Source organism: Hypanus sabinus, chromosome 11 (genome assembly GCF_030144855.1).
Source record: "Hypanus sabinus isolate sHypSab1 chromosome 11, sHypSab1.hap1, whole genome shotgun sequence".
Taxonomy (NCBI): domain Eukaryota; kingdom Metazoa; phylum Chordata; class Chondrichthyes; order Myliobatiformes; family Dasyatidae; genus Hypanus; species Hypanus sabinus.
In genome coordinates this window covers 108288212-108309535 of record NC_082716.1, presented here as the reverse complement: position 1 = coordinate 108309535, position 21324 = coordinate 108288212, and the positions used below count along the sequence as shown (strand labels likewise).

At 43.9% G+C, this 21324-nt stretch overlaps 1 protein-coding gene across 12 annotated transcripts in view; it reads left to right on the top strand.

Moving 5' to 3' along the window:
• The first annotated feature begins 15964 nt into the window (after positions 1-15964).
• LOC132402265 (cytochrome P450 2C38-like) overlaps positions 15965-21324 on the top strand; it is a 265261-nt gene continuing 259901 nt past the window's right edge. For 3 of the 12 annotated variants that reach the window (XR_009514870.1, XR_009514868.1, XR_009514867.1), the window contains exon 1: positions 17248-20939. The gene's annotated coding sequence lies outside the window, so the exon portion shown is untranslated. Of the gene's footprint in view, positions 16097-17247; positions 20940-21324 lie in introns of those variants that run through there. The other 9 variants (XR_009514871.1, XM_059985077.1, XM_059985081.1 and 6 more) reach the window with 8 other exon arrangements.

The following is a 21324-nucleotide window of genomic DNA, read 5'->3' as shown; positions in this document are numbered from 1 at the left end:
ACTTCCTCCCTGATGCTAACTATGAGTATAGGGCATGTCCTGTGTGATGGGGCTCCTTAGAGAAGGATGCAGCCTTTTTGAGGCATTGCTGCTTGAAGATGTCCTGGATACTATGGAGGCTAGTGCCCATGATGAAGCTCTTTGAGTTAGCAACTCCCTGCAGCTTATCTTGATCCTGTGCAGTGCCCGACCATAGCAAACAATGATGCAGCCATTAGAATGTTCTCCATGGTACACTTGTAGAAATTAGTGAGTGCCTTTAGTAACATAGCAAATCTCCTCAAACTCCTAATGGAATATAGTGGTTGTTGTGCCTACTGTATAACTCCATCGATATGTTGGGCCCTGGATAGATGCTCAGTGATATTAACACCCAGGAACTGGAAATTAATCACTATTTCCACTGATCCTTCTACAAGAACTGGTGTGTGTTCCCTTGTTTTACCCTTTCTGAAATCCAAAATCAGTTCTTTGTTCCTACTGATGTTGAGGGCAAAGTTGCTGCTACAACACCACTCAATAAGCTGAATTGTCTCACCCCTGTACGCATCTGTAAATTCTGTTAACAATAGTTGCGTTGTCAGCAAATTTATAGATGGGTCTGGACAGAGTGGAGCAGTCGGCCAATCACACATCCTTCAAGTATGCCAGTGTTGATTATCAGTGAGGCAGAGATGGCATTTCCAATCTGGTGATCAAGTTAAGGATCCAGTTGCAGAGGGAGCTACAGAGACCCAGAGTTTGGAGCTTTTTGCTCAGAACTGTAGGAATGATTGTGTTAGATGCTAGGCTGTACTCAATATACTAAGCAGCCTAACATGTATTTGTATTGTCCTGGTGGTCCAAGGCCACCAGAAGATGGCTTGGACAGAGTCCTGCTCTTATGCAATTAGAACACTGTTAACATGGACCTATAATCTGAGTCAGTCTATTATCACTGACATTTGTCATGAAATTGTTGTTTTGCGGCTGCAGTATTGAGCAATATGTAAACAAAATTGCTTAGTTACAATAAGAATCGTATAAGAGTTTTAACAATTGTGCAAAAAAATGTGTACCAACTTACTGGTAAATTATAAAGCAAGAGATTTGACTAAAACATTACTTCAAACATCTCTTCTGATGCAAATTGTGATGAACTATCACCTCAGACTGTGAGGAGGTAGGCAGAGGCGAGGCTGGTTCAGGGGATGAGCCGTGCTGGGAACTGTGAGGCACAATGTGTTTGAGCCACAGATGGAGACGGAGTTTGTATTGCTGCTGGAGATGGAGTGAGTGATTTGGAGAGGAGTCGGTGCAGAAGAGCTTCAAAGCCTGTCCGTATAACCTGGATGCAAAGATGGATCGCTCCAAGTGCCAAGCCAATTTGTTGAGATCAAGAACGTCTTCAGGCTGAGTGACCCAAGTGTATCGGGGCACTGGGATTCGGGAGCACTACTTGGTGCTTGAACAATTTAAACATTGGCCCAGACTGGAAGCCTGAAGGTTGGGTTGATTTCGCTTGCACTCCTGTGAACGTTTATTCCTTTCTCTGCTCAGCATCCTGGCACCATCCTTGTCAATTTTCTCCACAGGTAGTCCCCGAGTTACGAACGACCGACTCACAGACAACTTGTACTGTACGAACCAAGGAAGGAGAACACCGTCCGCCATTTTAAGTCGTTGCCATTGACACTGTGTTGAATGAATAACTTTGTATTTGGCTTAAAGTTTTCTTAGCAAGATTCAGCCTGACCCCGCCACCGCCCCACCCCGTTCCAGTTGGCTGGTGGTGAAGTGAGATCAGCGCCAGGCTGGAGAACGGAGGTTCCTGAGTTCGATCCAGTGACAGACCTCTCCCGTCCGGGGTTGATGTTGATCCAGTGACTCCCGTACCATCCGTGCTGGGTTGACATGGAGCTCACAACTCGACCTCGTAAAAAAAAAACATTGCCACCTCCAGTTTAAATTCCCACGTGGAATATTGCGGATGATCAAATACCCAAACCCAGCACAGCCCCCACTTGTCCCATTTAACCTGTGCAGTGGACTTTAAGACCCAGTGGACCTTGGCAGCCGGCAGAGGTCGGGACCCGCCGCCCGCGGTGTTTCTGTTCCGTTGATGGGAAGCGATCGCGATTGAAAATAAAGTGGAAATAATAAAGCGTTTGGAAAGAGGTGAAACGCCATTGGTCTTTGGAGAAGTGTTAGGCTACAGTCGGTCAACGATCGGAACAATTTTGAAGGATAAAGAATAAAGTGAGAATAATGGAGCATGTGAAAGGCCCTGCCCCGATGGAAGCTACAATTAATACTAAGCAACGCAGTGGTTTAATTACTGGAATACATAAGTTTCTTAAGTGTTTTATATGCATAGAAAGGTAAAATGTATACTATATATTAAGACAAACGTTTGACTGACGCTAAATCAGATTCAAATTCAGATTCAGTTTATTGTCATTTAGAAACCACAAATACAATGCAGTTAAAAAATGAGAAAACGTTCCTCCAGAATGATATTGCAAAAGCATATGACAAAACAGACTACACTAGAAAATCCACATAAATAATACTGGATGTACTTGTTCCAACTTATGTACAAATCCGACTTAAAGACAGACTCGGGAATGGAACTCATTTGTAACCCAGGGACTGCCTGTATACTGTTTCAACATTATTTACTTCTTTCCTGTAGGTAAGGTGACCAAAACTAGACACAATACTCCAAATTAAGCCTCTCCAATGCCTTATACTTCTTCAACATAACATCTTATCTCCTGTACTCAATACTTAGATTTATGAAGACTAATGTGCAAAAGATTTCTTTACAACCCCACCAACCTGTGCCGCCATTTCAATGAATTATGGACCTGTATTCCCTGATCACTTTGATCTACTACACTCCTCAGTGGCCTGACATTCACTGTGTAAAACCTACCCTGGTTGGTTCTACAGAATATTGCAAATATCAGAAAAGAATAAAAACTGAGAAGTGTTCTCTTTAGATGAGAATAAATCAAAGGCTGGTTTGTAGCAGTGTGTTTGGAAAGCCTGTGATGCTGAGATACAGTACATCCTGGGATGCGCTGGGACACATGGTGCAACCCAGGGCCATCAAGTGTTTCCGGTCTTTCAACATTAGACACTCTTGCCCAGGCAACCTGTCCAGGGTTGATCAGGCCCCGGCTGATGTCCCAGCAGCAATGGTCCACAGGTCCAACCTGTTATCTGTCGCTACCCGGAGGCTTGTTCAACAGCCTCTGTGACAGTCCTGGTGGCTCTTTTCTTTGAAGCCTCATTAATGCCAAGGAGAGAGTAGGTTCTGAACAATGAGCAGCCAGCAAAAACCTCCACACCCCATTTCTATAGGCTCATACCATGCCCTTCACCCCTGTCTTTAGCACTGCTCTACCAGCTCCTGGAATTTGGCCTTCTTGTGCTCAAATGTCTCTGCAATACGGTCTTCCCAAGGAATTGTCAGTCCTACCATGACCACCTGCTTTGAGGTTGGGCCTCAGGGATTATAATGTGATGAAGACAGGGAACGTTAATTGCTTCCCAATTCCAGCTTTCAGTCAGACAACGTGGTGAGCAAGCCCGCTGGTGATCTAGGCTGAGGCTGTGATTGACAACAGAAGGCCATCAAGGATGTGCTTACCTGCTGAGGTATTCTTAACCTGTGCCTAGCTACAGCTTCCGGTTTAAGACAGTGCTGGTGAACCTCGGCAACTTATGGCTTGTAGCTAACAAAACAAGGAAAATGCTTTGCTAATCACAAATTTTCTGGCAAACAATCATGCAAACAATAGTCTATAACTTCCCTTTGGACTTGGAGGCAATTCAATGTGGTAAAATCGAGGCAAGGTGAGGCGGTGAGCCGAGCATAAAAGTTCGGGCACAGACGGAATCGAAGTCACAGGGTCCAGGCGCCAGACACGACTGTGCACAGTTTGTGGACAGACTTACAGGCCAAATTGAAGTGGCGAAGTCTGGCATATCCAGGTGGTAGAACCTGTTGTTTGGATGGAGAATTAAGTGCCAGACCAGATTGAAAAGGTCAGGATGAAGGGGCCTGAGATGAGGTGGATGCCGATTAAGATTGCTGCTCCACAATGTTTACTCGGCTCTGTGCTGAACTGTGGGACTCTCTTGCAGACATCAGTTCAGAAACGCTATTTGTTTGTGGTTTCGGTTTATCTGCTTTTTATACAATGCACATTGGGTGCTCAACGATCCTTTTCATGGATTATTTTACTTTTTTATCTTCTTTTGGACATGATGTGTTTTTTTTTATTCTCTGCACATTGGGTGTTATACAACTTTCTCACATATATGGGGTTTGTTTTGGGGTTTCTTGGTTTTGTGGCTGCCTGTTAGGAGACAAATCTCAAGGTTGTTTAATGTATACCTACTTTGATAATAAAATGTACTTTCAACTTTGAACTTTGGATGTGGAGAGGATGTTTCCTGTCATGAGGTTGGCCAGGACCAGAGGGCACAGCCTCAGAATAGAGCAACATCCATTTAGAACAGAGGTGAGAAGGAATTTCTTAAATCAGAGGATGGTGAATCTGCAGAATTCATTGCCACAGCCAACTGTGGAGTCCAAGTTATTGGGTATATTTAAATTGGGTGCTGTTGGGTTCTTGATTAGTAACTTAATCAAAGGTTACGGAGAAAAGGCTGGAGAATGGGGTTGAGAGGCATAATAAAACAGCCATAATAGAATGATGGAGCAGACTTGATGGGCTGAATGGCTTCATTCTGCTCCAACAACACTGTGCAGAATTCTTAGGCACCACATAAGTATAACTAGGGTGCATAATACTTTTGCATTGTACTGTATTTGTGAACATGGAGCGGACAGTGAGTTTGTAAATCTGACAGGAGCAAAGGGTGTTGGGAATGGCGAGGGTTGAACACCGCAGGAGGGGTGTGGGACTGGTGGCAGAGAAGGAGTGCACATGTGCCGAAACACCCAGACCTGAAACACCAGGTAAGATCACTTGATTCTGAACAATTGTATGATTGATCATTACAGAATGTCGCCCTGGTGCTTCCCACTCCCTTGCCTTTCCCTTCCCCTTTTCCCAGCCATGATTCCCCTCTTCCAGCCCCCTTTTCCACTCTCAGTCCACAATAGACACCTATATCAGAATCAGGTTTATCATCACTCATATATGTCATGAAATTTGTTTTTTTGTGGCAGTAGTACAGTGAAATATGTGAACTTACCACAATACCCTGCAAAAGTCTTAGGCACCCTGGTTATATATATGTGCCTCAGACTTTTGCAGAATAATTGTGTATGTATTGTATTGTAACTCTCTATGTCATAACTATAGGTTCTGTGTTTTGCACTTCATTTCATTTAGCTGTATACATGTGTAAGGTTGAATGACAGTTCTTTATAATTATTAAATGTTGTTGTTTTCGGTCGCGTGCTGCTCCCTGACCAACACTCCACACCAAATTCCTAATACATGTAACCCTATATGGCAAATAAAGTTAACCTTTGAATAAATCCCATCTCTTTTTTATGATTGCAAATTTTTCATAATTTATTTATTGAGATACATCGCTGAATAGGCCTTCTGAACCCCAATTTAATCCTAGCCTAAACACAGCACAATTTACAATAGCCAATTAACTACCAACCAGTACGTCTTTGGACTATGGGAGGAAACTGGAGCACCCGGAGTAAACCCACACAGTTACAATGCGAAGGTACAATCTACTTATAGGCAATAGTGGGAATTGAACCCCGGTCGCCAGTACTGCAAAGCTTTATGCTATCCACGATGCTACCATGCTGCCCCAAATATAAGGAAAGGTTGAATGGGTTACAACTTTATTCCCTGGAGCATAGGGGAGATTTGATAGAGGTTTACAAAATTATGAGGCTTTTCCCACTAAGGTTGGGTGAGTCTAGAACTAAAAGGGTTAAAAGGATGAAAGATTTCTGGAGTTCTGACATTTTCTTGCTGCTTTAAAAAATGATAGAAAACTATGTTTCCAGTTCAAGAAACAGAGATTGAAATACTGAAAAAGGCCAAAATGAAACCTGAAATATCTTATGTCCGGTATAAAAGTTTAGAAATTTCTGAACAAGCCCCATAGACTTGTATTAATTTTACTTCTTGTCTCTTACAGTCGATATCAACGTGTAATTTAATACTTTATCTGCAATTACACAGTGCAGATCAGAGACGATGTTGAAGAAGAAAGCTCCATCCATACATTCCTGACACGCTTTACTGACATCTAACTCCCATCAGGAACACCTCTGCCAATTTCCAGCGGATTCGACTTTAAACTTGCATTCACCTTCAAACAATGAAGGTATAATAATAATATACAATGAATACTATATTTTAGAGCTCTGTTTCACAAGCCAGCCCTCATCGGAGGATCAGAGGTGGATAAGGTGGAGAAGAACTTTAAATTCCTGGGTGTTTTTATTTCAGAGGACATTTCATTGGCCCAGCTTGCAGGTGCAATTGCAAAGAAAGCACAACAATGCCTCTACTTCCTTTTGAGACTGTGGAGATTCGGCATGTCATCTAAAACTTTGACAAACTTCAGTGGAGTTTGTATTGACTTGTAGTGGGGAGTGTACTGACTGTCTGCATCATAGCCTGGGTAGGGAAACACCAATGCCCTTGAACAGAAAATACTGGACGTATCCAGTCCATCACAGGTAAAACCCTCCCTTTCATAGAGCACATCTACATGAAGTGTTGTCAGAGAAAAACAGCATCCATCATCGGAAATCCCCACCATCTATGCCATGCTCTCTTCTGACTGCTGCCATGCAGGAGCCTCAGGATTCCCATTGAAACATTGCCACAACCAATGGACTCACTTTCAAGGACTCTTTATCTCATGTTCTTGATATTTATTGTTTATTTATTTATTATTCGAATACAGGCCCTTCCTTCAAATATCATTTAAATACAGGACCTTCCTTCGGGAGCAGTGAGAGAGTGTCACATGCAGACAGCTTTGTTTGGCAGCAGTGAGTGAGAGGCTGGTAGACAGCATTGAACACCAACTTGCCTTCCGCTCATGCCTTGATGATTTTAAAGTCAATGATATCAGACTACAACTTGGTGTTTAGGATGCATTAAAGTTCAAGGTTCAAGGTAATATTTATTATCAAAGTACATAAATGTCACCATATACAATGCTAAGCTTCAATTTCCTGCCGGCATACTCAGCAAATCTATAGAATGGTATCTATTAGAAAACTGATATAAAATTAACCAGAGTGCAGAAGACAACAAAGTGTGTAAATGAAAATATAAACAAATAGCAATAAATAACAGAACATGAGTAAGACAAAATTGATTGTGGACTTGACTGTGGAAAGGGTAAGACAAGGGAACACACGCCTATGCTCATAAAAGGATCAGAAGTGGAAAGAGTGAAGAATTTCAAGTTCCTGGGTGTCAAAGTCTGTGAGGATCTGTCCTGGGCCCAACATATGAATACAGTCACAAAGAAGGCACTACAGCAGCTATATTTCATTAGGAACTTGAAGAAATTTGATATGTCACCAAAGACACATGTAAATTTCTACAGATGAACCGTGGAGAACATTCTAACTGGCTGTATCACCATCTTCTGTTGGGGAGGGGTGCTACTGCACAGGATCAAAATAAGCTGCAGAAAGTTGTGAACCCAGTCAGCACCACTGTGTGCACCAGCCTCCAGAATATCCAGGACACCTTCAAGGAGCGATGCCTCAAAAAGGCAGCATCCATTATTAAGGACACCCACCACCTAGAACCTGCCCTCTTAACCATATAACCATATAACAATTACAGCATGGAAACAGGCCATCTCAGCCCTTCTAGTCCATGCCGAACGCTTACTCTCACCTAGTCCCACCGACCTGCCCATAACCTCCGTTCCTTTCCTGTCCATATACCTATCCAATTTTACTTTAAATGACAATATTGAAATTGCCTCTAACACTTCTACTGGAAGCTCATTCCACACAGCTACCACTCTCTGAGTAAAGAAATTCCCCCTCGTGTTACTCCTAAACTTTTGCCCCCTCTTCTCATTGCTACCATCAGGGAGGAGGTACAGGAGCCTGAAGATACACACTCAATGATTCAGGAACAGCTCCTTCCTTCTGCCAGCCAATTTCTGATTGTACATTGGACCCATGAACATTACCTCACTACTTTTTACTTTTATTTTGCACCACTTATTTAACTATTATTTAATTAATATGTAAATGTACATACATTTACATAAATTACATACATGGATGTATATATGTGTCTATTACATATATACATATATTTACTGTGATTCAGTTTTTTTTCCTATTAATATTATTGCATTGTACTGCTGCATCAAAGTCAACATTCACGACATTTGCTGGTGATATTAAACCCGATTTGAATTCTGATTTTGACATACACTCAATGGCCACTTTATTAGGTACATGAGATGCCAAATAAAGTGGCTACTGTGTATCATAATGGATAGTGTTAAGTTGAACAGTTAACTCAGCCATGTACAGTCCCAAGCCCCTCTGCATGGAGCTAGCAACCCCATCCCGAAAAAACGCAGAGCTACTGAAAAGGAAGCAGAAGCTTCAAAGACATCATCCTTGCGAGAGGAAGCATCTTCACCTATATGGGCTACACCTGGAGGCAACTTGAAAGCCTGTCCCTGGACAGAGGACCAGCGACCTATGCCCCAGTAAGGGAGATGGGCTTCAGTCAGTATGAACATACAAGATGTTCAGTCAAACGAAAGAATTATAGGAAGTGTATCCAGAGCAAAAGGATATTGGTAGCTAGAGAAAACAGACATTTCTGACACAGAAAAATTGGTTTATGGACAGTTCTCAGGAATAGAAGCCTTGCATGACTGATGATGCCCTGTAGTTGTAAATTCTCTTTAAGAAATGTATCATTCTGTTCAGGCAACAGTGTTGGTTGGATTTCCAGCATCTGCAGAGTTTCTCATTTCTGTACGCGGAGATTTCGTTTATAATCAAGGAGCTTAGTGCCCTCTGCTGTCTGGATAATTCAAAAGGTTCCTGCATTCAAACCTATTGTGTCTTGATGAAGAGTTGCAGCACAAAACGTCAACCGCTGCTTCCTTTCCATAGTTGCTGCCTAACCTGCTGTGTGTGTATTACTCCAGAATGTTGTGTGTATTACTCTGCATTCAGAAAGCTTCTCACACCAAAAACACACGTGTAATACATTAACCAATCCAGATACATCACGGACAAGGAAATGAATACCATGCAGGGAAAAGTGACTGGATAATTAAATGAATGCAAAGAGGTTGAAAAAAACTCAAACTGAACTGAGAGACAATGAGCAACAATACTGCTCCCCTCCTCCCTTTCTACCAGGCATTGCAACATACGTCCGTCTGCTTAAAGGTGCTGTACCTGCATCCCTGAGAGCTAAGTCCGAGAAGTCCTTCAGAAGATTGTGAAATCACAAGTTCATTAAGATGGTTAAGGGGAAAATACAGTCTGTATTGAAAGTCGTTCAGAAGTATATTTATAAGTTTTGTAAGCTGCCTGCAAAACATTGCTATTGTTCACCAGCAGCATCTTGCCCAGCTCTATACAAGAGCAACACAACTGGATGCCTCCAGCATGGTTTACCATAGCCCTACATTTCTGTTCTCCTTTCAAGTAGGTAATCCAGTTGCATTTGCCCCTAACACACCCTGTCAATGTGTGTACCACACATTCTAATCATCTACTACATGAAAAGAACTATTGTTTGTTCACTTTTTGTTCCTTTTCCAATTGTCTTCTTATTGTCACCCGGTATAGACGTGTCCCAAGTGCAGAGTGAGAGTCACTGAAGTAGGTCGATAGTTCATAGACTTTAATGCGAACAGTGTTAAAAGGAAAAGAAAACAATAAACGCTAAGCCATACAGGGCCCTTGACTAAAACCCTCAAATGGAAAATGAAGCCTACAATGCCACTGAAAAGAACAACTAAGAATAAAATGAACACCGCTAGTCTTCAGAGTCAGTTGACTCGACAGTCCAATTTCTCAGGCAGGGCGGAATGCAAACAGGCAGCAAAGCATTGCTGTGTCCAAGTCTAGGCAAATACTACGACAGCATGAATGGAGTTAAATACTATCACAATGAAATAATAATTAGCTGACACTTGCATATTCACGAGCGCAATTGCTGAATCTGCTGTGCTGCTGAATCTGTGGTTGAGACATTTAAGGTTTCTGATTCAGAATCAGGTTTAATATCACCAGAATATGCCATGAAATGTGATGATTTTTGCTGCAGCAGTACAATGCAATACAAAATAGAGAAAAAACTGAATTACTGTGAGTGTTTGTATGTGTATATATCTCTTTATATAATAAATAAATAGTTCAATGTACGGCAAAAATAAAAATTAAATAAGTAGTGAGGTAGTGTTCTCAATGTCCATTCAGAAATCCGACAGCAGAGGCTGTTACTGAATCGTTGAGTGCGCACCTTCAGCTTCTGTACTTCCATTTGGACGGCAGCAATGAGAAAAGCTCATGTCCTGGGTGATGGGTGTCCTGAATAATGGATGTTGTCTTTTGAGACATCACTCCCTGAGGATGTCCTGGAGACCATCAAGGGTAGTGTCGAAGATAGATTTGATTGTGTTTACAACTCTCTGCAGCTTACTCCGATCCTGTGCAATAACCTCCCCCACAAAAATGAGATTGTGTTGCAGCCAGCTAGAATGCTCTCCATGGCACAGCTGTAGAAATTTGCGAGTGTTTTTGGAGACATACCAAATTTCCTCACCATCCTAATCAAATACAGCCACTGTTGTGCCTTCTTTGTAGCTGCATTGACATGTTGGGTCCAGGTTAAATCCTCAGATACTGACACCTAGGAATTTGAAATTGTTCATTCTCTCCACTTATGAACCCTCTATGAGGACTGGTGTATGTTCCCTCATCTTACCCTTTCTGAAATCTACAAACACTTCTTTGTCCTGACTGACGTAAAGTGCAAGGTTGCTGCTACCATACCATTCAACTAGCTGGTTTAGCTCATTCCTGTACGCCCTCTCGTCAGCATCTGGCAACAATGGTTATATCATCCACAAATTTATAGACAGCATTTGAGCTGTACCTAGCCACACAGTCAAGGGTATAGAGAGAGTAGAGCAGTGGGCTAAGCACACATCCCTGTGGCATGCCAGTATTCATTGTCATTGAAGTGGAGATGTTGTTTCCGACACAAAAAGATTGTGGTCTACCGGTTAGGAAGATGAGGATCCATTTGTAGAAGGAGATACAGAGGCCCAGGTTTTGGAGCTTTTTGGGGATCAGAACTGTAAGAATGATTGTGTTAAATGCTGAGCTGTAATCAATAGACAGCAACAATGGGATTCTTTCAATTTCCCAAAAACTTCCCGAAGGTTAAATATCTCTATGTAGATTACTGCTCCACCTTCTCTGTTACATGTCTACTTTTTTTTTCCTCCTTCATGTCTTCATTTAGCTTCTTGGCAAATGCATCCATGACTGGGTGGTAGCAACATCCAAATTCTCACCAGATGCTGGGTAAAAAGTTCCTCCACTTGTTCCAAGTGACTTAAATTCATAGCCTTACAAGAGGAAATCAAGATTTAAAACTACCACATCAAAACCTGTCATAACAACAGGACAGTAGCATAGTGGTTAGCACAACACTTTACAGTACTGGTGACCTGGGTTCAACTGCCTGTCAGATTGTGTGTTCTCCCCGTGACTGCCTGGGTCTCCTCCAGGTGCTCTGGTGTTCTCCAATAGTCCAAAGACCTACTGGTCAGTACGTTGATTGGTCGTTGTACACTGGCCCGTGATGAGGTTACGGTTAAACTGGGGATTGCCAAGTGGTGCAGCTCGAAGGCCAGAAATGCCGATACTGTGCTGTGTCTCAATAAATAAACAAGCAAGCAAATGCAATCATATTAAGGATGGAGGCTGACAGCCTGTAATGGGACTTACAGGACTGTGCGTGTGTCTGAGTGTGAGGGAGGGACAGGGCTTGCTTTGTTGCTGGTTGTGTTCTGAGGTGAGAGTGGCAGGCATTGTTCAGCATTGTCTACCATCAATGGAAGGTCTGCGTGTGATGGTCTCTCTCTTCCTCTTGCTCACTGATCCTGGTGGAAAGTGCCTGCATTCGAATGGTCTCTCCCTCTCCCTCTTGCTCTCTGGTCCTGGTGGAAAGTGCCTGCATTCAAACGGTCTCTCTCTCTCCCTCTTGCTCTCTGGTCCTGGTGGAAAGTGCCTGCATTCAAACGGTCTCTCTCTCTCCCTCTTGCTCTCTGGTCCTGGTGGAAAGTGCCTGCATTCGAACGGTCTCTCTCTCTCCCTCTTGCTCTCTGGTCCTGGTGGAAAGTGCCTGCATTCGAACGGTCTCTCTCTCTCCCTCTTGCTCACTGATCCTGGCGGAAAGTGCCTGCATTCAAACGGTCTCTCTCTCTCCCTCTTGCTCTCTGGTCCTGGTGGAAAGTGCCTGCATTCAAACGGTCTCTCTCTCTCCCTCTTGCTCACTGATCCTGGTGGAAAGTGCCTGCATTCAAACAGTCTCTCTCTCTCCCTCTTGCTCTCTGGTCCTGGTGGAAAGTGCCTGCATTCAAACGGTCTCTCTCTCTCCCTCTTGCTCTCTGGTCCTGGTGGAAAGTGCCTGCATTCAAACGGTCTCTCTCTCTCCCTCTTGCTCACTGATCCTGGCAGAAAGTGCCTGCATTCGAATGGTCTCTCCCTCTCCCTCTTGCTCTCTGGTCCTGGTGGAAAGTGCCTGCATTCAAACGGTCTCTCTCTCTCCCTCTTGCTCTCTGGTCCTGGTGGAAAGTGCCTGCATTCAAACGGTCTCTCTCTCTCCCTCTTGCTCACTGATCCTGGCGGAAAGTGCCTGCATTCAAACGGTCTCTCTCTCTCCCTCTTGCTCTCTGGTCCTGGTGGAAAGTGCCTGCATTCAAATGGTCTCTCTCTCTCCCTCTTGCTCTCTGGTCCTGGTGGAAAGTGCCTGCATTCAAATGGTCTCTCTCTCTCCCTCTTGCTCTCTGGTCCTGGTGGAAAGTGCCTGCATTCAAACAGTCTCTCTCTCTCCCTCTTGCTCTCTGGTCCTGGTGGAAAGTGCCTGCATTCGAACGATCTCTCTCTCTCTCGATCTTGCTCAATGTGTTGGAGTTTCAGGGACTTGGGCAAGGTTTAACTGATGAGGTTTGTGGATTGAACTCTGTATGATGTGTTTCTGATTTTGGTCGCTGCTTTTTTTTGTAACTATTTTGTGTGATTTTGATGGAAGCAGACTCAGCTAATGAACAACACAGTGCTAGATGGAACTAGACTGAGCTGAACCAAGTACGTCTGGACTAGTTGGATGATTTATGCTTTGGTGATTTATATTCTGTGCTCTTCATTTGTTTTTCTTTTTGCCATTTGTGCAATTTGTTCTTTTGTGCTTTGGATGTTTCATGTTTCCTTTGAATGGGCTCCATGATTTTTCTTTGTTTCGTGGCTGCTGTGAGAAGATGAATCTCAGGGTTGTACACTACATACATACTTTGATAAGAAATGTACTTTGAATCTTTGTTGTGTTCTGTGTTGTTCTGCCTAGCATTCTGGATATACTATGTTGGCACTGGAATGTGTGACAACACGTGCGGGCTGCCCCCAGCACGTCCTTGGGCGTGTTGGTTGTTTTGCAAATGGCACATTTTAGTGTTTGTTTTGAAGTACATTTGATGTATTAATCAGCAGCACCTCCACTTCCTGAGGAGACTGAGGCTCCCCCACTATCTCCAACTGAATTTTACAGGAGCACCATTGACAGCATCCTGACAAGTTGCATCTCCATCTGGTATGGGATCAGCAGAGAGTTAGACTGGAAACAGGACCCTTAAGGATCTCGCCCATCCATCCAGTATTGCCCTTGATTCTCCACCATCAGGCAGGAGACTCTGATGCATAAAGACAAGATTCAGAGCAAGAAGGCTGCGAGTGGAACAGCTAAGGATTTCCAGAGCAAAGGCATTTTACCACTCGGGATAAAAGAGAGGCAAGACTGCACAGGCGGGTGATATCAGCCAGTGGAGTGGGAAACGTAGGCAAAGAATGCTCGAAAGATTTCTCTACAAGCTTGTTTACCTTTCCCCAAAGACACTTGCCTGCTTGTAAAACTCTCGCAGAGAGAGGAGGGCAGGGCAGGTTGTTGGACAGCTGGTGTCCAACATGTGGAGATTAAAACCATGTCAGCTGCTGGACACAGAAATACACACAGTTTTGGACACTGGATGAGCTTGTTGTGCCCACAGGAAGGTGGGGTTTTGGAGGATCGATTCAGGGAAATCGATCAGTGGCTCTTGCAGTGCAGAAAAGGTGTGACTGGTGGGGAGTTATTTGTGTGTCCAACCCTGGCCTGGGATGATAATTCCACCTCAGAAGAATGGCCGATTTTGTTTTGTGGTCACGTTTGGTGACTTTAAAGGAAGAAGGGAGAGGAAGGTTTGAAACAGAAGAAATCTAGTGACAAAGAGGTCACTGTTTGGACTCTCTCCTCTGTAGCCTGTAAGGGTGAGTTTGAGTTCCACTTGAATATGAAGGCGTGACTGTCACGTAGTTAATCCACAGGAGTGGGTTCTCTGGTGAGGGGGAAACCTTTATGATTACCACTTGTGTGTAACCTTTGTTTGGGTGTGGTAGTTCACTGAAGAAAGGCAACCCTGTGGCAAATCACTGTAGGAGTTATTTCATATGTCGTGAAACTGGATAAGTGGCTATCACAGTTGTGTGTTTGGGGTAACCTTGTGTAGAAACTACCTGTGTGTGATAATCCTGGACTGGTTTGGTAGTTTCTACCAGCTGAAGATGGTACCTCAGTGATGGCTACTATTGGTGATAATCCACAGGTGGATTCTGTTTGCGTTTCCTGTGGCCACCACTTTGGAATGAAGACATTTGTTGAAGATAACTGTCAGTGATGTCAGTGTGAGGAGTGGAACAACTTTGGAAGATAAAACCTACTGTTATTATTTTGGAATATGGACATAATTGCCTTCTCACAACATACACCCTTGGATTACAAATCTCTCTCTCCCTCTCAATACCTCAAACCGAACTGAACTCTCTTCATCATCGTTAAGACTATATCCATCCACCCCTGGGTCATATATATAGTACTGTATTGCATAGTTACTAATAAACACTATTAGTTATTAGCAACACCAGACTCCAATGCGTTTTCTATTTCTGCTGGTTCTTTTACCAGTCATGGGGTATGTGACAGACTATATACATGTATATAGGGTAGTTAAATGCCCATAAATTTGACTTGAAAAGACTTCCTCCAAGTATTTTTTTTAAGTTGGGGAATAAAGCCCCAGCCTTTCAGTTTTCTCTAATACTTTGTTGGATTTGGTATCGGCTGTATAGACAGCCCAGTAGCATAGTGGTTAGCACCTCTTTCCAGTACCAGCCATCTGGGTTTGAAGTCCCATCACTGCCTGGATTATATTTGTACATCCTCCCTTTGACTGCAAGGGTTTCCTCCATGTGCTCCAGTTTCCTCCCACAGTCCAAGGATGGAGGTTAATTGGCCTTTGTAAATTGTCTCATGATTAGGTTAGGATTCAATTAGGGGTTGGGGGGGGTTGCTGGGTGGTGGAGCTCAAAGGGTCTATTCTGCTTTGTATTTCATTAAATAAATATAACAATTGTTTACCCAGAGACTACAGTACATTCATTCGTTTTTTTTACCAAACTCCGATGTTATGGGGTATAAATGAATTAATTTCGGCCATTTGGCACATGCAGGTGTAATTGCAGCTTGCTCGTCATACGGGATAGGGGGCGCCACAGCTCCTGAAATTACACACTTGTCATCTCTTGGACCCTCTACTTGTTAGTCATTGGGACCCAATTCCCGCCTACCGTTCGTCACCCGATTGGATATAGCGTGTCGCAATCACGAAGTTGATTGGACAGAGCAATTGACAATCAACCTCCATCGGGCGGAATCACTTTCAGTTGAGTACGGCCTCTTGGTTTTAATATGTCATGGTTTTTGAACGGATGACCTTTGGTTACAAATTTGAAAACTCCTGTTCGCTCTGTGACTATAAGGTTGGTGGCAATTACGGTTTCACCTAACCTGTTACCGAAAGTCCGGCGAAAACTCGGCAATTTCGTCCTTAATAGTATCAACCAGAGCTTCGCCTTCACTCCTCTCCCCCCCCCCCCCCCAATCCTACAATCACACTGCTCGCTGCTTCCTTTGACTGTTAGATTTCCATTCAACCTTGCCCAACCATTCTGTCGTCGCAGCTTCTCCTTTGTTTGGGTTTGGCTCCATAACGCCCGTTGCTGCCGAGTCACCGGTCGCTCGTTCCTTCAGCAGCATTCAACGTGACTTGTCCTCCAAGTATAGCCTCCAATCAGAACACGCAGCTCCGCCTCGTGCTCACAGTTCCTCCAATCAAAGCTCGGCATTCCACATTGCGCTCTTGGTTTCTCCAATCGGAGCTCGCCGCTTCGCATCGCGCTCTGGATCCACTAATCAAAGCTTCGCGGTCTTGGTCCACCAATCAGAGGTCGCCGCTCTACAATGTGCTCCAATCAGAGTACGCTTGATCCCGCGCGTGTCGGCTCGTGCTCTTGCTCCTTTGGCTTCAAGTTGACAGCTTTTGTTCTTCCAATACAGTCCGCATCGTGATAATGGCGGGCCGCCGAGTCACGCAACTTCACACAGAAAAAGCTGTAGGAACTCGGGTCGGGCAGCATCTGTGAACAGCAGACGTTTCAACAGGACAGCTGTTCTATCTCCATAGATGTTCCCTGGCCTGCTGAGTTCCTCCAGCATTTTGTGTGTTGCAACAGCTTTACTACATCTGCAGAATTTCTTGTGTCCAGAGAATCAAAATCTGGTTTAATATCACCGGCACGTGTTCTGAAATTTGTTGTTATGCAGCGATAATACAACACCATACATAATACCTTAAGCTAATTTACAGTTTTTAGTGTGTGTGCGCCTGACTGAGTTCACAACTTTCTGCAGCTTATTTCAATCCTGTGCAGCAGTTACCCCCACACCAGCATACCAGACAGTGATGCAGCCACTTGGAATATCTGGAGTCATTCAGCAAAGAAACTGGATATTTGGCCAACCAGTCCACTCCAAGCAAGATTCCCATTGAAACCATTTCCATCTGACCTCTTTTGACCAATACATCAAGTCACTTTTATTGTCATTTCGACCATAACTGCTGGTACAGTACATAGTAAAAATGAGAATGTTTGTCAGGACCATGGTGTTACATGACACAGTACAAAAACTAGACTGAACTATGTAAAAATAAACAACACAGGGAAAGCTACACTGGACTACAGACCTACACAGGACTGCAGAAAGTGCACAAAAACAGTGCAGGCATTACAATCAATAATAAACAGGACAATAGGGCAGTAAGGTGTAAGTCCAGGCTTTGGGTATTGAGGAGTCTGCTAGCTTGGGGGAAGAAACTGGTACATAGTCTGGTCGTGAGAACCCGAATGCTTCGAAGCCTTTTCCCAGACAGCAGAGGGAGAAGAGAATGTATGAGGGGCGTGGGGTCCTTCATAATGCTGTTTCCTTTGCGGATGCAGCGTGCAGTGTAAATGTCCGTGATGGCGGGAAGAGAGACCCCAATGATCTTCTCAGCTGACCTCACTGTCCACTGCAGGGTATTGTGATCCAAGATGGTGCAATTTCAGGACCAGGCTGTGATGCAGCTGCTCAGGATACTCTCAATACAGCCCCTGTAGAATGTGATGAAGATGGGGGGGTGGGAGATGGACTTTCCTCAGCCTTCACAGAAAGTAGAGATGCTGCTGGGCTTTCTTTGCTATGGAGCTGGTGTTGAGGGACCAGGTGAGATTCTCTGTCAGGCGAACACCAAGAAATCCATTTAAACCTTTCCTATCCATATATCTGTCCCAATAGTTTTTAAGTAGTATTACTAAACCTGCATCAACCATCTCTCCTGGCAGCTTATTGTATACAGACCACTCTCTGATGGAGGAATTGCCCCCCCCCCCAGGTTCATACTAAATCACTCCTTCGCACCTTAAACCTATACCTTCTAGTTCTCAGATGAAAGGTCTCAATCTGAAGCGTTGTGAGTCCATTTCTCTCTGTATTCGATGCCCAGTGTGTAGAGTTCCTCAGTACGATGAGTGTTGCTCCAGATTCCAGCAACTTCTGCCACTTGATTCTCCACCCTACCAAATAAAACTGGGCGCATCCATCATAACTTTGCCCCTTGTGATCTTGTTTAGATATAGAGCACGGAACAGTCCCTTCCAACACAAGGTGCCACACTACACAGCAACCCAGCTGGATAACAGCCTCTCCCCCCCCCCCCCCCCAGGCTGTGAGACCTCTGAACCCCCTGCTACCTCCCACTACACATTACTTATGACAGTGCCAGCAGCAGTCATACTGTTGTGCATTTTACTGCATGTTGTATTTATACTTTATGGCCACTTGTAAATCTACAGAATACTTTTTTGTCAGTTGAAAGTTCAGAGTAAATGGGATTATCAAAGTACATAGATGTCACCACAGACAGCCCTAAGTTTCATTTAATTGTGGGCATAATCAATATATCTATAGAATAGTAACTAACAGGATCAATGAAAGATCAACCAGATTGCATATGCAACTATAAATAAATAGCGATAAATATCGAGATCATGAGGTAATGAGATAAAGGGTCCTTAAAATGAGATCATTGGTTGTGGGAACATTTCAGTGATGGGACAAGTGTGTGAAGTTATCCCCTTTTATTCAAGAGCCTGATGATTAACTGTTCTTGAACCTGGTGGTGTGAGTCCTGAGGCTCTTGTACCTTCTACTTGATGGCAGCAGTGAGAAGAGATCATAGGCTGGGTGGTGGGGTCCCTGATGATGGATATTGCTTTCCTACATCAGTTTGATTTATCTTTAATATTATTATATTTAGTATGCGATATATGTTCTCTGTTTTTGCACCTTTTTCCTGATAAATGGTGTTTAGCTATATATATGTGTACAGTTGTATGACAATGAACTTGAATTTGAACTGGACAAGAGATGGAATAGAAGAAGGTCCAGTAGGAACATTAATTGAGTAAAGAGTTCTTGAGCAATTGCTATCTGAAATCTAAAATCATGATGAAATATAAACATCTCGTGACAATGGCATTTTCAGGAGTGCCTTCAATCAGCACCAACCCAAATGCATTGCCCCGTCAGTTTCGTAATACTGCCCCTAATCTTGTACAGGCCCTCCTCGTTTTAGATGGCTACTGCACCTCCTCAAATCAAATCAAGTTTAGTTATCATTCACCCATACATGGATACAACCAAATGTAACAGTGTTCCTCTGGGACAAGGTGCAAAACATACACAGCACATTCAAAACAGCAAGGAAAAAAAAGTCACGCAAAAATCTTGTCCAAGACATTGAGTGACATGTCCTGCCAATTGATGGTATAGTTCCCGGCAATCCAGCCTGTCATTCCACAGATCAAACACTGGAGGGCCCCACTGAAGGGGTGTTGGGCCAAGATGCAGGGCTGGTCTCTTCACCCTGAATGGGAAACTTCCAGTCACAAATCTCTAAACTTCCTTTCCCTGAGCAGAGCGCCCTAGATATCAAGCAGGATAGAACCAGACTACAGCGCACAGTGAGGACTGCTGAGCGCATCATTGGAGCCTCCCTGCCCTCTATTGTGGACCTGTACTCTTCCAGGTTGAAGAAGAGGGCGGGGAACATCATAAAGGACTCCTTCCATCCTGCGCACGGACTGTTTGAACTGCTTCCGTCTGGTAGGCGCTTCAGATCCCTCCAGACTAAGACTAATAGGCACTGGAGAAGTTTTTTCCCTACTGCGGTCACTTTGCTGAACAGTTAACTGCCGGTTAACTGTTGGCTAACTATTACTTGGATTGCACTACTTGTATGTATAATCTATATTTTCATTTATATTTATCATCTGTTATGAGCAGAGAGACAACATCTGCCGGAAGTAAATTCCTTGTATGTGCACAGGTACTTGGCGATTAAAGTCTGATTCTGATTCTGATCCTCCCTTTGGTTTGTGGCTTGAAAACACCCAAATTGTGCACAAACCAATGTTTGGGAGACCAGCGGGATGGACATGCTGGCAGCTGCAGGGCAGCAGGCATCTTCTGCTGGGTGGGAGCTCGGTCTGTGGCCACGCTAGCAACTTGCAGTCGGTTAACTTCCAGTTACAAACAGTCCTCAGGAGTGGAGCCCTAACATTAACCTGGAAAGGACCTGTATGCAAACGAATTATCAAGCGTAGTCCTGCTTGATGTCCAAGAATCTTTAACCTGTTATGTGTGATGAGAAAAGCAGATGGAGATGGGGTCCAGAGTTGACCCCCCTGTGAACTATGCTGCTAACGAGAGAGATGAAGAGGAGGTGGAGGCATCCTGTTGCAGATGGGAGAGAGAGAGAGACAAGGATTAAAATGGATGATTTAGTATTATGGCTTCTTCACTAATTGTTGACTTTAATGCCAAGGACGTTTGGCCTGTTTCTGTGGATATCTGCTGAAACAACAGAGTGATGCAAGGTGCCTGCTGAGAGAGGAGGGAGGAGCCAGTTCGATGGACATGGAGTTGATGGATGGCTGATACCCCGTCAGGGGAGATAAAAGATAGGTCTGCTGAGAGACCGGCAGACACGCCATGAGACACTGCAAGAGTGTTGTGCACCCACAGGAAGGTGAAGGCTTGGAGGACCGAATCGGGAGATCGGTCACAAAGCTCACATTGTGACAGCAGGGCCAGTGGGGACTTGTGTGTGTGTCCACTCACGCCAGAGTGACGAGTCCACCATGGAAGAATGGTCTAGCCAAGGATGGAGGGGTCATAACCGAATTACCACATCAGTACAACGGAACAAGAAGACAACGGAAGGTTTGCCTGCTGCAGCTGCTCCCATCTCACTCTCTCTCTCTCTCTCTCTCTCTCTCCCTCTCCCTCTCTCTCCCTCTCTCCAACGTCACAACAGCAACTACCTTGACTTACACTGAACTGAACTCTGCATTATCTTAAGACTATTCATTAATCCCTAGACTACGATACAGCTTGGTTTTGATTCTTATTCCTACACTTCTGTATTTATCATTGCTAATCTGTTTTATATCTATATTTGCATTTTTGATACTGTATCACTTAGTTTACTAATAAACACCTTTAGTTACAGTATCACTAGTCTGCAACGTATCATTCCATTTCTGCTGGTGTGGTAACCTGGTCACGGGGTACATGACAAGCCTTTTATTAGAGATCTTTTGGTGAA